Source organism: Prionailurus viverrinus, chromosome B3, assembly GCF_022837055.1.
Source record: "Prionailurus viverrinus isolate Anna chromosome B3, UM_Priviv_1.0, whole genome shotgun sequence".
Lineage (NCBI taxonomy): Eukaryota > Metazoa > Chordata > Mammalia > Carnivora > Felidae > Prionailurus > Prionailurus viverrinus.
The window spans coordinates 115943908-115962043 of NC_062566.1; the positions used below are offsets into that span (position 1 = coordinate 115943908).

Here is an 18136-nt window from a genome sequence, read left to right on the forward strand (position 1 = left end):
ACAAGTTACAACAAGATATTCTGTGCTCAGTATATAAGATATTTCAAAATCAGCAGTGCATTCAGGTTTATGGGGCATGATGAGTGAGAAATTGTAGAAGATCTCATACTTGGAATTTATTTTGGTTTCTTTTTAGAAGTCACATGAGGGGTGCCTGGCTGGCTTAGTTGGGAGTGCGTGAGACTCTGGATCTCAGGGTTGTGAGTTCGAGCCCCACGTTGGATGTAGAGATTACTTAAACAAACATTTTTAAACAACTGAAAAAAATATGAAAAGTCACATAACGGGAGTGGGGCGCCTGGCTGGCTCAGTCCACAGAGTATATGATTCTCAGTCTCAGGGTTGTAAGTTTGAGCCCCATGTTGGGTGTAGAGATTACTTAAAAATAGAATCTTTTTTAAAAATGTTTGTTTATTCTTGAGAGAGAGGTGAGGGAGACAGCATGAGTGGGAAAGATGCAGAGAGAGAGGGAGACACAGAATCCGAAGCAGGCTCCAGGCTCTGTGCTGTCAGCAAAGAGCCCGATGCGGGGCTTGAACTCACGACCCGTGAGATCATGACCTGAGCTGCAGTTGGCCGCTTAACCGACTGAGCCACCCAGGAGCCCCCATGATGGGTATCCTTACTACCTAAATTTTACAGATGGGGAAATGAGGCCACAGAGAGATTAGGTACGTGCCCAAGACCACACTGCTAGTAAACGGAAGAGACAAGATTTAGACCTAGGCAGCCTGACTCCGGCTCCCAGACTTGTAACCACTCTTCTGTACCAGCGTGTGCCCTCTTCAAACTGTCTGATGATGGCATACGAGGTGTGCGTTTTACCTCAATGCATAAGAATGAAACTATGTGGAAATCCTGTACGAACGTCAACATGGCCTCATCATTAATAAATGCTTATGGATCCAGGTCAGTCATGTTTCTCAGGGCTTAGCAGCAACTCCACAGAAGACTCAGAGTAAGTCTTATTTCTTGATGCCCTGACCCAGAGTATTCAGCAAGTGATCCCTTTATTTACTCAATATATGATTATTGAGCACTTATTCTATACCAGGCTAGGCTGTGGAAATAAAACTGAGACTAAGGCATAGTCCTTCGCCGTCAAGGAGCATGTAACGCCTGGACATCTCTCAGTCAGTGGCCAACAGGTTAAAAGCACGACAGTATCCTAAAGGCTAACGGCCACCTATTGTCTATTCGCTACCCCCTCAGATGTGGGGGTAATTCCTGTTTGCCGGAGACCTTGGGGGCAACCCAACACCTCAATGGGCCGACACCTTTAAAAGTCACCCACGTCCAGAAGTGTTTTCCCAGCAGTTCTGAGGGCTTGAAGTTCTTATCAGGGGAGTGACATGGAGTGACGGTCGTAAAGACAGACAATTGTGAAAAGAATGTGTAGCCTGAACCTACGGTGGTTTGAATACAAAGAATAAATACATGGAAAGGTTTAGGGGCTAGTTTCTAGCGAGCCACTCATGGAACCGGAAAGTCTGAGGGGCGATCCTCTGTCAGGCAAGGCTCTCGAGGACCCAGCTCTCGAGGGAGAGGGTCAACTCCACAGAGAACACGGGGATTGGGAGCGGGGAGGGGTGATCCCTGGGGTGGCGGGTAGAAGCAAGAATGAGTGTTGGGTGGCAAAACAAGAGGTCTATGCCATCAACTAAGGAAACTGTGCAGTTCAGAGGAAGATCTGATGGGGCCATAGCTCCTCAACTCACTTGCTCCTCCAGAATTTCCTAGGAGGTATTCCTCCCATCCACACTTACCCTTGTGTAAAGCGAAGAAATGGCAAACTTGCCCAGGCTAGGGCAGATTATGAACAACTGTCTATATTGGGAGTAGCAGGGACTAGTGATCAGGAGGCCTGTGCAGGGAGGAGCAGGTGAGAAGGAAAGGCTTGCATATACTGGAGAAGTTCAGGTGTCAGAAACCTACACCTGTCTCCGTGGGAGTGGCAGCTTTGTGACTGTCTTTTAGACATTGGACAGAAGCCTGGAATTTCAAACGCCCCCCAGGGCAGGCAGGGCAGGGAAGGCAGATCAGTGCAGTGGCTGATTCACCAAACCAGAAACGAGTGCCCGCCTAAAGGGGGCGTCTGTCACCCCCTATCACCATCTTCCTCCTAGGGAGGCTGTAAATCCAGACTGTGGGCTGGAACAGAAAAATATGTCTGTGGGTCAGAATCTAGTCTGTGGACCCGTCAGGTTGTGACGTCTGCTAGGAGCCATATTGTCACAGAGCCAGTGAAAGTCCCTTCTCCACCTGTGCAATTTCAAATCTGTGTGCTAATCTATGCGCAAATCAACAAATACCCAGTGACAACCCGTGCCCAAGTTCAGCCCTTTGATCTACACTATCTAACTAAAATCTGAAAAACACCGTGTGGGCCTCGAAAGGAGAGGGAACATCACTGTGAGAACTGTACTTTCATTTCCTGGCGGGGGTGTGGTTAAATTCACAACTTTCGGTGTGACACTAACCGTCGGAGGGTTTTACATTCGATTTCCTGTTTCCTTTTCTCAATAAAGAAAGGAAAAGCACCCCCCTCCCCCGTCGCAGTAAAGGTACGCCGAGTTCCATGGGAAGACACCATGGGGGTTCCGATTTGGCCACAAGCAAAAACAAAACGTAACCCCCGAGACCTGGTAAATAGCAATATGCCAGAAGTCTGTGGATCGTGTGGTTGCTTGGGATTGTTTTGATCATCGCCTGCAGCAATTTTCCACGGCACCCTTGGTAGACTAGTGACCAAAGTCCTTTACCTTTGAGTGGCTGGAACCATTCCCCGTGGAAGGTTTAGAAAACAGTAATGGTGGTAATGTGATCACAGGAGCTGTAGTGTGCCAAGGGCTGTGAGTGAGTGGGCATGCCTCACATGGCTCTGATCTCACATAAACGCTCCAAGAATGTCCCCCATTTTCCAGAAGGAAACGGAGATTTGGAGGATTTTCGATAATTTGCCCAAGTCACGCCACAGGTGAGGGAGCTGGAGTTTCATTCCTTGTTTTATTCTCGAATATTTATTCGTCACCTATGTATTGGCCAGGCACTCCGAAAAGATTGATAGATGAAAGCAGCTGGGCTCAAAATGACTCTCACTTGCCGAAAATGATCTCTGTGCAGAGGCACCATTTGGAATATTTATCTTGAGTTTTCTTTCATTTTGTTCAGACACCTAGTGAGTGTCTACTGTGTCCACAGATCTTAGGCTGAGTGCTGGGGGGACTGCAGTGATCCCGACTTTTGGAGGCTTGTAATTTAGTTGGGAGACAGAGCCTGTGCAATACGACACTTGAATAATCACACAGGATCATGTATGTTTCAGAGCCAGAAGTTCAGAGGGTGGAGTTCAGAAAAAAGTTCAGAGGGTGGAGAGACTTCCTTGGGCTGGAATGGGTGGGACAGCAGAACGTTAAAGAAGGTCTTTGAGGGATGAAAAATTGCCGAATGGCCAGGACACCCTCCGTAGGTGTGCAGAAGAAAAGGGCAACGCACAGCACAAGCCATGGTGTAGATGGGGAAAGGATACGGCGATGCCGTATAATTTGGTGGGTAAGCATGCAATCTGGGCAGTCCCATCCTATGGTCTCAGGTGTGAATCCAGGCTTGACACCTTTCTACTTGTATGATCCTGGATCGCTTATTTAACTTGTATGAAGCCTCAGTTTCCTAACCTGGGAAGGGGGCGTCATGAGTGAAATGAGGCAGATAAAGCAGGCTCGGGCACATGGGAGGCCCCTGTTGTAAACTTGGTCTCTTTGTGGGGCGGGGGGGGGGGACCTTGGGGCTGTTCCATCTGAATAGTGGAGACAGATATGTGGCCAACCTGAAACCATCACGTAAGAGCCCCAAAGGGGACTGGAAACTCTACAGCCATGAACTAAAAGCAGCAGGCATCAGCCCCAGAATCGGATAAAGCCACCAAACCACAAATGTGCTGCTCAGGTCTTTAAAGTTCTACGCCAGGGCAAGACCTGCTGTAACTTTGTGTGATGGAGTCAAACCACACCTTTTTTTTTTTTTTTTTTTTTTTTTTTTCATTTTCTCATCAGACTTCACAGGAAATATACTCCTTTGTTCAGATGTGAGCTAAGGTACCCCCTCACCCTGACTCTCCTTTGTGGCATTAACTCACCCACTGGGTCGCTCACTTTCTATCCTAGGCCCGTGTCATCATCAGCTTATATTTAGCAGGCACGTGGGTTTGTACTGCTCTTAGGTTAGAAGTCAAACAGAAGTTAAGTCTATTAAGACATGGTTTGTCATCAGACTGAGATGATAGCCTAAGAAGAGGAGGTGAGAGTCTCCGGGGGGACTCAGCCAAGGAGGGGGGGTGTTTTTATTAAAGGGCTATTTGTTTTGCCCTTTAATTTACGATTGAATTAAATTAATTAAATCGTTAGGATTTTAGCTCACAAATAGGATTTAGCGATCCTCTACATTGCTGTTGCTCATTAATTATTTTAGCTTTCATGACTTTCGACCTGACTCCTGTGCCCCACAGAGAGGATCTATACCGAGGTGTTGACAGTGATTTCTCAGCAGCTGTTACAAATTAATAGCTTTGGCCGCCTTCCCAAGTGGACCCATTAAAATCGTCAAGAAAATTGGCTTTAAGGAATTACCCAAAGATCCCTGACCTAATCTAATGGGATTTCTTGCCCATTCTAGGAGCACCCACTCCTGAATCTCTTCAGGAAGGACTACATAAGGATTGACAGTCAGAGGATATGAGAGGAGGAATGCAAACAGTAACCCAGTTGGAGATAGCTTACAGCCAGTTGTCAACAAGATTTTCTCATATCCAGAGAAAAAAGGACGCAAAGAGGGAAGAAACTACAGCAACAATAACAATGCCTAACATGTATTGAGCATTTACCATACCCATCCCATGCATTATCTTTTTGACCTCTTAACAGCGCTGTTAAGGAAGGGACTATTGTCATCCCCGTTTTCAGACAAGGAAACTGAGGTACAGGAAGCTAAGACAGTTTGGAAGAGAAATATTTTGCAAGTAAGTGGCAGAGCTAGGATTAAAACCCAAGGAGTCTGGCTCCAGGGCCGGTGTTATTAAATAATACCAAGGTGTGTTTACGTGTTATTGGGAGGAGGTGGAGGGAAATGAGGTGCTATAAAAGGGCCAGGAATAGAAAGGTGCCTGGAGGGTTTTGGCTTTGGCCTTGTAGGATGCCATCCTAGTCACAGCACAGATCCCAAGCCCAGATGGACAAGCCTCACTTCCAGTCATAGCACAGAACCCAAGCCCTGTCTGCGCAAATACCCAGAAATATGACACTCACAGTTTTGGACTTAGGTAGTCTCTGCCTCCATCCTGCTCTATGCTTGGAGGGTCAGCAAGGTTCCAGCCCAGTTTTAGGCTTTTATATGGGATCTAGTTAGCCTGAGGGAATTACTGGAACCACCTCTGGCCCATGTTGCTCTACAGTGGCCAGTCAGAATCTGGGGGCCAACATCAGATCACACATCTGGAGGACCCAAGGATCCCCAGTAAACTGGATTTGGGGGCCTTGAACCCCCCAGTCCAATATGGAAATGTCTCAAGACTTCTTCCTGTCCCCATGTCCCCACTGATTCAGAGGACGGGTCCTCACTTTGCTTTAGATAGTTAAGAGAGCACACTCTTGGAAGTCAGCCATTCCTGGGTATGGATCTCAGTTATCGCCCGTCGAGACTTGGAGAAGCTAACTTCTCTGAGCCTCCATTTTTCATCCAGCAAGTGGAGATGATAACAGAACCTACTTCATAGAGTTGTTTTAAGGATTAAATAAATGAATCCATATCAGCCACAAAAGCACGCTAAGAGCTCAATAACTGTGGGCAATGGTAATTATCTACACCTCGTCTCCATTGAAGAAATAATTGTTAAGTGTCTCAAGTCCACAGTGCACATTATCACATCCGGTAGGGAGTGGCCTTGGAGAACAAAGCCTGTGGCCTTGCCAGGCCCTGCAGCCATGTGGTCGGGCCTCTCTGGTAGAGGAAATGGTTTCATCACCTGGCTGTCTAGGTCAGGGCCACTTTCTTCAGGGAAGGGCTCTGTGGCCTTGCCTGCTGGACATGACTCAGCCCCCTCACCTGGCTCTGCCACCCCTCAGTGTGCAAAGGAGCGGAGAGAGGCACACGCCTGCCTACCTAGTTGAACGCTCTTTCCTGACAGAACCTGAGTGTAGTTGTGCAAGGTTTTGCTCTTGTGCCCGGGGCAGGTAAGGATCCCGTGGAAGCCAGTGCACTTCTGAAGGCGCACTTCCTTTTACTGACCTGGCTGGATGACCATGACTGTCACCTTCACCTAGGAAATGCCTGTCTTTCCTCGAGTAAAGGATGAAGGGCGAGGGTAGTTTCTAGGCTTGATAGAAAGGCCCTTTCAAGTTGACTCGGGAGCCTCCTAAGTGTCAAGCTGACAGGGATAGGGACTGGGGGCTGCGTCTGTGTCTGCTCTCCATGACATCTCTAACCCCTGACACAGTGTGGGCCCTCTGGGAACGTCTCTACCACATAGCGGTTAAGCACATGGGTTCCAGAGCCGGACTACCTGCTGTGGAATCAAGGCACTGTTGCCTATTAGCCGGCGACCTCTGGCAATTTCCTTCCCCTCTCTGTGCCTCTGTGCCTCGTCTGTAAAAGAAGATGATGATAACAGTACTCACCTACTCACCTCTTTAGGTTGCTTTGAAGCCTAAACGAGTTTTCATAAAAACGCTGAGAACAACGCCTGGCGCCTTGTAGCCTAAGTGTTGGCTGCTATTTCCCACGTGCTAGAGATTTCAGTACTAGATAAAGGCTCAGGTAAATAAGTGGGCAAATCCAGAGTTCTAGACTAAGTATTTGACCTTGAAGTCTGGTCTCCTTGAATGTTAGCACCTTGTCTGAGAAGAGTCCTTAGTTTGGATGGTTTAGGAGAGTCTAGATTTCAAAGTAGAACCCAATTGTCAGGCTTTGGATTTTTGTCTTAGACCCAGGAGTTATGGTGCCCATGGGTACTAGGTATCCAGGGTTATCCAGCCCAAATGGACATAATCAACCATCCCCTGGTCCTGGATCCCAGGATGATGGGAGTCTGGTAAGCCTGCCCTTTGACCTGAATCTGAATGACGTTAGTAATACAGGAATAGGTAAAATGCCAGCCACACCTGGCTGGCCCATAAAGAGGAAATACTTCCCACACCTTGCTTTTGCACACTGAGGGCCCCCAGGTAAAGGCATCCCCAGTGCAAGCCGCTTGCTTTAATACCTGGGTGTGTCTGCAGGAACCACCCAGTACAAACCGGAGTGAACCTGCTGCCCTTTCCCCTCTGAGCTGCCAAGTCAAACAGAACACAGGGAACACAAATAGAATCATCACAATAAACCGGTTGTTGGAGTCAGACACAGGAGAACCCACTCCCTGGCACCGCCACCCCCTCCACGGGTCCAGACAGGATGAGGTGCTAGGAGGGCTGAGGAAGGTGCGGGCTGTGGGCATTCCTGCCCAGCAAGCAACCCTTTGGCTCCTCTGGACTCAGGTGCCACCCACGTGGATCTCTGCAGGAGCTGCTTGCCGAGGCTGGGAGGGAGGAGGGTCTCCCCTCCCTCCGGGGCCCTGGATTGACGGGAAATGCCCTTCCCACCCACTCAACTTGACTAATGCTGCCGCTTGTCAAGGAAGGGAACTCTTTAGACACATTAAAATCCTAAAGGCAGCTGAGGTTCGGAGGAATTCGTGCTGGACGTGCCTCTCTGCAGGGTCAGACGTGGGGGAGGAGAGAGGGGAAGGAGGAGGGGCCAGGCCCAAGTGACAGCTTCAGAAGAATCTGGCAGAACTCTCCAGGTAGTGCCCTCCCTAGCCTGGGGCAGGTCAGAGTCTTCCAGAACTCGCCCGAACTTTTCTGCTGCCTGTGCTCTGGGGCATGTCTCTCTTTGTCTCTTGGATCTCAGGCCAATGGGCCAATGAGGAAATATAGGTTAATCCCAGGAGGCAGGGATGGGATCCAAGTTCTTGCTTTGTGGTGTCAGCACCTTTTCATGAAGTTCTAGCAGATCTCACAAAAGATCTTCAGTCTCCCCTCGGCCTTTTCTTTTTCGTAGGTTGGGGAAAAAGGGCTAGAGTCTCCCCGGAGAGAAGTAAACTTGCCATGTGATCCCAGTAGAGGTTTTCTGTTGTATTCCACTTCGTCCCAGGATGCAGGAAGGGCAAAAGCTCTGAAAAGTGACCCCTGGATTGGAAGCCTGGCTCTGTACTCCATCCTCGGGCAAGTTACTTAATTGCTGGAGCCTTGGTTTCTTCAGGTGTCAAAATGGGCATAAAAAGCTCTAGTTCACAGGGAGGTAGAGAGGATAAAATGAGATACCGTAGATGAGGACACTCTAGACGCTCCTGGTACATCAAAGGCCTAGATAAATCTTGCCTTTTTCCCTTCTCTCACCCTGTCAGCGGCTTGCTGGGACCTTGATTGGCCAGAAGAATTAGAAGAAAGACCTAGAGAGAGAGAGACAGAGAAAGAGAGAGAGAGGACCTCGCAGTAAACAAGACGGTCTCATTCTAACTTAACTCTGAGTTTCAAGTAGGGACATTAGCAACCACTTTTTTTCTAGGTGGTAAGATCGGTCACTTATGTGCCTCGGGGTAAATCATAGCAATGCTTTCCTTTCCCATCTGAAACAAAACAACAAGCCACCTCATTACCAGGCCCAAACTGATTCAATCTAATCTACCCTCAAGACAGGACTTCCCATTTACTTGAACTTGAGGTTTGCCTCTTTTCCATTTGCCTTATGCTTTAGGTGCAGTACTAGGGGTGGGGAAAGGGCAACTGAAACTCCCAGGGGCTTTAGCTTGAGTATCAGTTGTCAGAAAAAGGTTGAAATTATCATGACTCCCCTGAAAATGTCAGAACTAGTAGGTCGCTCCCTAGCCCATGGTCCCGTAATAAGCAAAATCTGCCTAATGCTTGGATACGTGGCACGAATCTCAACTACGGTCTGGGGACTTTTTTTTTTTTGAGGTGCCGATGATGACTTTATTCTGCTCACTGTGCCCTTCTTCCTGCGTTTGGCCCTACATTTACAAAAGGCTGCCATCCCTGCTTAGTAAGGACTAGACAGGAAAAACATTATGGTGGAGACGGGTGGATGGGACAAGGGTTTGGGGAGTGCTGATCAACTGGGTAGACACTTGGGGAGTGGCAACAGAGTGGGAAGGGAACTAAGGGAGAACTGTTTAGAGAAGGGTGTCAGGGAAGTGAGTAATAGGTAGGTCAGAGGATGGAGAAAAGGAATATTGAAAGAGAACGGATATGCTCTGTGGGCAGGTGGTAAAATATCCGAATGGGAGCCCAGGCAGGGCTAGCAAGGAGTAAGAGGGAGGGAACTCGGAGGTGCTGATTTGTCAGAGGAAAATGGGATTGGGTGTGCTCCGGCGGAGGATTGGAGGGATCCCAGATCAAGCCCAGATGCCATTCATTGTAATGAAATCCTTCTTTATGCTTCTGCCATTGGAAACACACACCATGTGCTCATCCCAATGACTTACTATTTTTTTTTAAAGCCCTGCACTTTATGTTTGTGACTTTGCTATGTGCCTTACTGTTTTATTTTTTAGTAATCTCTGCACTCAATGTGGGGCTCAAACTCACGACCCCGAGATCAAGAGTTGCACGGTCTTCCGAATGAGCCAGCCATTGGAGGCACCCAACGGCTTATCTTTTTTAATGTTTGTTTGTTAAGAGAGAGAGAGAGCAGGGGAGGGGCAGGGAGCGGGAGAATCCCAAGCAGGCTCTTGCTCAGATCAGAGCAGAGCCGGACACAGGACTCCATCTCATGACCTGATCATGACCTCAGCCGAAATCGAGTTGGGCGCTTAACCTACTGAGCCACCCAGGCGCCCCTGCCATGGCTTATTTTTAATTCAAGAACATAATAGCCCCTCTGCTTTCCCTCAAAAAATGAGACACAATGTAAATGCAGCTAGGCTGGGTAAAATTCAAAGTCTCAGACCCTTCAGCTGTGCCTTATCATTCCAATGTTATAGAGCAGTTGCTTTCATACAGTCATCGTAACCCCTCACCCCTGATACTGACTCTCCTTTTGTTTACAGTTGTTCTGCACTCTTCCTATAACTTTCCAGAGACTCGTGTGAGGAGAAAGGAGGCTGGCACCCTGAGATTTGTCACACTCCGCTAGCCTGTACACCCAACACAAAACTAAGCAGTACAGAAATAAAAGCTTCACTTCCTATTGGCCTGGGTTCTTCGGGCCTTCCCACTTTTCAGTATCCAGCCCTCCTGGATTTCTAAATTTTCCCTCCCTTTGGGAGGATTGTTCCTTGAACGGGGTTATTAGATCGCCTCCCTCAAGTCTTCAATAAAGCGCCAAGGCACGATAATGTGCTGCTTTTAAAGTACAAACGACATCCTCTGTGCCTCCCTCTCTCTCTGCCCCTCCCCCGTTCATGCTCTGTCTCTCTCTGTCTCAAAAATAAATAAACGTTAAAAAAAAAAACTAAAGTACAAACGACATCCAAACTTCTGATTCCCTTGATTCTGGAGTCGACTGCAAGCAGTGGGAAAGTTCTCTATGCTGGGTTTTGCTCCTGTCTCCTGGGTCAGGCAGTTTGGCCAGTGGTTGTTCTGTGGGCTGGAGGAGGCTGCGGTCTGGGAGGTCACCCTGACAATTACCGCCAACTGAGCGTGGAGGGAGTGGTCTAGGTTTGGCCCTCAGTCTGGAGTCACAGGCAGCACAGAGATCTTGGCTCAGGACCCGGGGCTGAGGCGTGCTGGGACAGCCTTGGGGGTGTCCTGGCTTTCCAGGGGCTGGGGAACCCTCTCTGGCCCGGGGGCGGGAGACGCTGTTCCAGAATCGGTTCTGGCTCCACTGCAGTCTCAGCACTTTCTAATTCCAGCGCCAAACAACAACAGCCGCCCAGCTGCAGCCATGGCAACAGGCCCCGCCCACCAGACCTCGTTCGGAGCCTGCAGCACGTGACCGCAACGTCTGCGTCGCTCCCTCCGCCCCTGGCGCGGCGGGAGGGCGGGGAAGTGCGGGGATGACGTTTACTCAGTCGTCTCCATGGATATAATGCATAGACGTCAACGTCGCCCAGTGTTTAGTGTGTAACGTTCCTCCGTCTCCATGGGAACGTCAGGCGGCCAAACACCAGGCCCCAGCAACAGGCTTCTGATTGGCCGAGTCTTCCAAAGGCGGAGCTTCGTCGCCCGCGCCAGCTCTACCGTGTTGCTGTTTTGGTTGTTTGTCTCCCATTTGTTTATTTCTCAAACAGATCCTGGAGGCTGAGGTCTGGATCCGTCGCCAAGGATGAGATCCAGGAGAAAACGTGCTCAACGTGCAGCTTGCATTTACCGATTATACAGCCTCAAGATGACATAGGCCCTTTGTGACCAAGTCCATTGTGAGAGTCACGGCCCTCAGGCCTGGCGGCTGTCACGGCCCAATATTTGGAGTTACATCCCCGACCCTCCCCCACTTCACAGCTCAAAAATGCTATTCCCCTCTCAGCCTCATCCCGGAGACTGTGTTGCCTTCACAGTTACACTTGTTCACCCTCCCAGAGCAGTCAGGGCCTTCCGTACCTAATGCCAGGATTCAGTGCTACCCCCTGCAGGATTTGGCTACGGTTTCCCGTCTGGTCCTAATTCTGTTGAATGACATCATTTATCCGTATTCCTACCCAGAGATGCCCAGATTGCTTGTACCTTGAACAAATACCAAAGGATCCCAAAGGATAGGGGTTGGTACTTGTATTCATGGACTCCTCGAATCTCACGCTTTTCTCTTTGCCTATTTTAATTCGAAACGAGGAGGGGGGCACTTGACTTCTCCAAAAGAAATAGAAATAAATTGAGGACAGAGATGGGGGTGGATGGAGTGGGGGAGAATTCTGATCTGAAAATCTCAGATTTCTTCATATATGAAAGTAATACACTGATGGAGTTAAACGTTCGGAGGCACAAATAATGTCTCCAGAAACAGTTTTAACCTTACCCTGAGCTCCCACCAGTGAAGCCAAGTTAATATCTGGCAAGAGATAGGGATCTAGCCTCAGGGGTTTCAGTCAAGTTGTGCTTAAAAGAATGCCTTAAAATCTTTAGTTATGGTGTCAAATATAATAAATCTTCACCAGCTCATGCACATACAAGTCTGAAATGTTGCATAAAAGGTTTAGATGACCCGATAATATGTTTTCAAAACCCAGAAAGGGAGAGAGAGACACTGATGCAAGCCTCAAGTTAAAAATAAGAAAGTAAAATTACTTTCACAGATTGGAATTGATAAGAAGGGCATCTTGTTCTCTCTGCTCTAATCAGCCCACCACCTCCTGTCCCCTTTATCTGCTCTGGGGAATATCCTTGCTAAGTGTCCTCCCTGGCACTCCTTGGCCAGCTTCTAGCCTACAATTTCCTTTGGAGATGTGAATGAAATTGGAAGCCTGCTCAGTACAAATAGGACCAAAGGGCACAGCTACTTATTGTAATGAACTTCATTCTGATTAAGTCACAGAGACTGCAAGTGCTTACTATTTACCCGGTAAATATATTAAATTGCCAGGCAAGTCTCCCTCCTGTCCTGATGCTGCCAAGGCATATCTGAAAGTCTGATATAAGATCATTTTTAGACCATCAAACATCCCTTCTGAATTCTATCATCTGTCTTTACATTTCTAGGAATACAGAGCATCTTGGTCTCCGAGAGCCTATCTATCTGGGTTGCAAAGAAAGAGTAATAATGAGGCAATATTTACACTGTACCTTGAAGATGGACCTGAAAAGCTAGGAGGGGTGACTGAGGGCATTTCTCAGTGTGGACGAGGAAGAGGGGAGTATGATGGAAAATGACAGAATTTCTAAGTACCTAGATTTGACTCTAGCACATGAGCTGGATTTTATGATTCTGTTGAAAAGCACCAGTTACAACCTCAAAGCTTCCATGTCCTTCTCCATCCCCCAGACTTAGTTCTGGAACTTTCTTCCTTTTATTTATTTATTTATGAAGGAGAGAGAGAGAGAGAGAGCATGAGTGGGGGAGGAGCAGAGAGAGAGGGAGACACAGAATCTGAAGCAGGCTCCAGGCTCTGAGCCATCAGCACAGAGCCCAATGTGGGGCTCGAACCCACAAACTGTGATATCATGACCCGAGCCAAAGTCTGACGCTTAACCGACTGAGCCACCCAGGCACCCCTTGACTTAAGTTCTTTCTTTTCGTTCTTTTGACCATGACCCAAACATGGTTGTGGGCCATAGCGTGTGGCAGGGGAGTTTTTAATCCGGGAAATACCAAATAGATGATAGTTTCGATGGTACTCAAAGCAACAGTTGGTTTCCTATGTGTCTACGTGCACACACACGTACACAGACCCTCCTGCCCCCGGGGTTTGTCTGAGCTGCTCCGCTTAGCTGACCAAATTCAACCTAAAGACCGCGATGTCCTGCTCTGCTGCTGAGTTCCTCAAACGGCAAGAGGACTAAATTCCTCCAGCATATTTCCTCGCCTGTAACATGGGACCTGGAGAACTTACTGACCCTACATGTTTGCTCAGCCCTAAGAGAATTATAATGATGGAGTGGTTATTAGTTGGTACTGTGGGAATACCAAATGGCATATAAATGCTTGATTAACATTAATGGGCATTATTTCCCCCCAGCACCTTCCCATCTTGGTGTTGAGTGGAGCCTGCACCTGCCAGGTTTCCACAGCAGACAGGCTTGTCTCAGGCCCGGAGGAGCAGCGACCCACCTGGCCTTCCAAGACTCAAGTGCACATCATGCCTCTTGCACATCCCAGCTGTGACTGAAATTGAGCTCTTCAACTCACACTCCTCCTGTCTTCAGTTGTAGAAGTGAAGATATTGTGGGGTACCTAGGTGGCTCAGTTGGTTGAGCGTCCGACTCTTTTTTTTTTTTTTTTTCAACGTTTATTTATTTCTGGGACAGAGAGAGACAGAGCATGAACGGGGGAGGGGCAGAGAGAGAGGGAGACACAGAATCGGAAACAGGCTCCAAGCTCTGAGCCATCAGCCCAGAGCCCGACGCGGGGCTCGAACTCACGGACCGCGAGATGGTGACCTGGCTGCAGTCGGACGCTTAACCGACTGCGCCACCCAGGCGCCCCGAGCGTCCGACTCTTGATATCAGCTCTGGTCATGATCTCGTGGTCATGGGATCGAGCCCCACGTCAGGCTCTGTGCTGAGCGTGGATGCTGCTTGGGGATTTTCTCTCTCCCTCTCTCTCTGCCCCACTCTTGTTCATGCTCTCTCACTCTCTCTCTCTCTAAATAAATAAATAAACATTAAACAAATTATAAAACGAAACAAAGATGCTGCTACCTTCCCTGCTTACCTCTCAGCACTGTTATGAGGGTCACACTAGGGAATGTTCAAGAAAGGGCTTTGAAAACCATAAAGCAGAAGGCATTCAAGCTTAAAAATGTTTTACTAGACAAGGTGACCTATACGTGGAACAGTGTCAAGGTGGGCTTGGGTGTCATTCATAGGCAGGCTGGATGAATGCCTACCTGTGCGATCTGATACATCCCATGTCAGGGCATGCTCCCTCACTCTCCCTAAAATTCCATTATCAGTGGAATATGCCTTTGGAGTCAGCATCTACCACTCTCTTCAAGTCTTAGTTTGAAAATACAAATTCTTTGATGAGTGAGCAGTAAACTCCTAAAGTTTAACATAAATTAGGTTATCAGACATGTTCCACCCTGACAGGTGAGACAGCACCACATGAGAACACTGGGCTCTTAGGTGGGTCTGAAAAACAGGATCCTGGGAGCCTAGGGAACATTATTCATTTTAATCAAAGTGGCCCCTCCAAGTTGTGCCATTTGGTGACAGAGGATACTTGGAGGCCACCCAGCAGATCTGGAGCACTACTCATACATGAAAAGGAGAGACTCTTCTCCCTGTCCTTACCCAAAGCCTCTGAGGCCACTACAGCAATCCAGGGGTTCCCACACGGCTGGATTTTAGGGGCTGGCAAGGTTTTTAAAAAATTGGTGAACTGGCGTGGGGGGGTGGTGGGGGCGCCAGTCAGTTGAGCGTCCAACTTGGGCTCAGGTCATGATCTCCCAGTCTGTGAGTTTGAGCCCCGTGTGGGGCTCTGCGCTGACAGCTCAGAGCCTGGAGCCTGCTTCAGATTCTGTGTGTGTGTCTCTCTCTCTGCCCTTCCCCTGATTGTGCTCTCTCTCTCTTCCTCTCAAAAATAAATTAAAAAAAAATTTTTTTTTTAAAGTTGGTGAACTTGGATGTCTGGGTGGCTCAGTTGGTTGAGTGTCTGACTCCTGATTTCGTCTCAGGCCATGGTCTCAGGGTCACGGGATCGAGCTCTGCATTGGGCTCTGCTCTGAGTGTGGAGCCTGCTTGAGATTCTCTCTCTCCCTCTGCCCCTCTTCCCCATTCACTCGCTCGCTCTCTCTCTTTCTCTCTCTAAAAGAAAAAAAAAGTTGGTGAACTGACATAGGTTGTCAGCTCTCAATTTTACCAAACAATCACCATTTGTTATCACCATCATTTTATAAGTAAGAGGACATTTTAACATTAACAAAAGTCAGAAAGACATAATCTAAGACTTAGGGACAGCTCTTTTAAATTGAATGCATATAGCTCTGTGAAAACTCCTTGCTTTGTCATTTTTTTCCCTATCTTCCTCTGACAGTTCTATTCCTTCTTTAGTCTCCAAGGCGTATCGTTGACAGTGGTCGAGAGCAGACAGAGGCATCAAGGAGAAGTAAAAATCGAATTCAAGGGTGGATTCATTTTCCTAATCAAACGGACCACTTCTTAAACCACGTGCCTTTGGATCACCAGTTTCTGTGGCAAAGGGGTGTGACACAATCTCACCAGGATGGGTAAGAGTGCAATACAATGGTGGGAATATAATACTTTGCGTAGTTCCTTTGGAATTACACCCAGTCTGGGTGGGTCAGTTTGTTTCCAGTTGGACTGATCCTTGCTTGGACCAGGCCCCACCCACCCAAACACTTCCAGGTTTTCATGAGGAGGTGGGATTTTGACTGCTCTACGCCTGTTCAACAAGATCAGATGGGGCTGAGTGGTGAAGATCGGCATGTTCCCTGGAGGAGGGAACAAGCCTGCCTTCCAACTGGTGTCCCAGGCAGGTGCAGGAGACACTGGCAGAGCCAGTTTAACCAGCATCTTGGGCAAGGTTTGGCCATACTTTTTTCCTGCTTGCAGTTTCCTCTGGCAGAAGTGGAAACGCTCTTCTTGGCAGGTTAGCTCAGTTAGTTAGAAGTGGCAACACTCTACGTGTTCTGCGGCTGTATAGGAACCGAATGCAACCAGCATTATAGCACTGTATATATTGCTGGTAGAGATATCACTATATATATTATTATATATGTTATATATGCTTTCCTTCCAAAACCCAGTGTAAACAGGAGCTGAGGCTATCATTTAATTCTAAGCAATTTAAGAATAATTAAAGCCCATGAGACTTTCTCTCTCATCAGTAACTCCCTGATAGATACCTAGAGAAATAAATTCACTTATTCAGGTCACCAGGGCACTACCTACCTACTATACTGGGGAGAAAACAGCACAGTTATCTATTGTGGAGTAGTGAATTATAAGGTCATTATTTAAAGAGATGTATTGAAACTACTCAGCCAAAATGGCATAATAATGTATCATGGCACTTTGGTGAATATTAAATAACGTAACGATATCTGTAAAACATTCAGCACAATCCCTGAGCAGCACTCAATAAATATTAGCTACTGTTATTTCCATTTATTCGAGAACTATTTTTTGAGCAGCCGATACATGGCCAGAAACCGTATTATGGGCTTGCGAGTCCATCATGGGTGAAATCAGCAGGATTTCTCTCCTTCCGGAGTGGAGAGACAGACACCAAACAAACTCAATCAACAATTAAGGCCTACTCATACGAGGCCTTCTGTGGGCGTTTGGGGGTTCATCAGATCCCAAAGATCCCAACCCTTGTAGAACGGATCTCTTAGATACCAGCCCCATTGTTTTCTAAATAAGTATTCATTATTAGAAACAGTGTTAAGTGCTATACATGCAAAGCCTGGGGTGAGCGAAAGACTTCTAGAGGGTTCCTAATTCAAGCTGGGTGCTCAGGATACAACATTCCAAGTTTGAAACCTGGATAAGAGTAGGTTTAGCTGAGGAGGAGAGCGGGAGATGGGGGCAGAGAACACAGGTTTAACACTCACATTTAATTCGTGCTTTCCGTGGTACAATGCCTTTTCACACACGTCCTGCATCAGAGGTTTGCCACCGGAGTGAATTTAGTCCCCAGCTCCAGGAGGCATGGCAGCAGCTGCCTACTTTGCTCCTTTCCAGGAGATCACCAACGTTTGACAGTTGCTGCCTCAGTTTTCCTTGCTCTCCATTGCCTGGAATAGTTAGTATCAGCTACAAGGATGACTGCTGAGGCCCGAACGCAGCTTCTTTTACTTGTTGTAATGAAAGCCACCCTCGTGCCCCCAGGAATGTGTTAGCAAACATTCGCTGCTGGGTTTAAATAATCAAGTGTGGGCTGAATAATAATCCGTCTCTGAGGGCTGAGCTGTCTTCTTTCCCCAAAACATACATAATCCTTTAGCTCACTGTGCCCTCTGCCTCCTGAATTTTCTCACCTTCAGGTTTCAACGCTCCTCTTATTCCTACCAGCAAGTTCCACAGCCTGGCTCATATTCCAGCTATGAAATAGTTCACATAGTTCTGGGTAGACATAATATTTACGGGAACCGAAGATGGGCGGATTCTGATAATGGCTTGTGGAAGAGCCTTCGGTGCAGTCAAAATAACAAAGAATTTAAGAAACTAATGCGTTGAGACTTTTAGTCTCCCATAAACTTCCCAAATGTTCTTACTTAAACCCTGTGTAAGTATCAGCAGAATCCAGGGGAGTGTTGCCCTGGGTGAGAAAGAGTGGTTTGTTCAGCGTTCTGCTGTTTTACAGCACAAATTCTGAGCCGAATTCTGTTTATTGTCAATAGCTCTCTAACAAAGGGCAAAATGGAATGTGCCTGTTTTCAAATTCCTGTGAAAAAGGGTCCTGGAAGACCTCAGATCCTGGTCTAGGGCAATCTGCGTCACTGTTTTTCGGGGCTTTGAATGAAGACTCTAAG

General features: G+C 47.7%; 1 long non-coding RNA gene across 2 annotated transcripts in view; it reads right to left on the reverse strand.

Annotated features, from left to right (window-relative positions):
• LOC125167236 (uncharacterized) overlaps positions 1–18136 on the reverse strand; it is a 48754-nt gene that overhangs the window by 21834 nt on the left and 8784 nt on the right. Inside the window, exon 3 of one of the 2 annotated variants that reach the window (XR_007152714.1) lies at positions 17216–17398. This is a non-coding gene — a long non-coding RNA (uncharacterized LOC125167236). Of the gene's footprint in view, positions 1–7376; positions 8477–17215; positions 17399–18136 lie in introns of those variants that run through there. The other variant, XR_007152713.1, reaches the window with a different exon arrangement.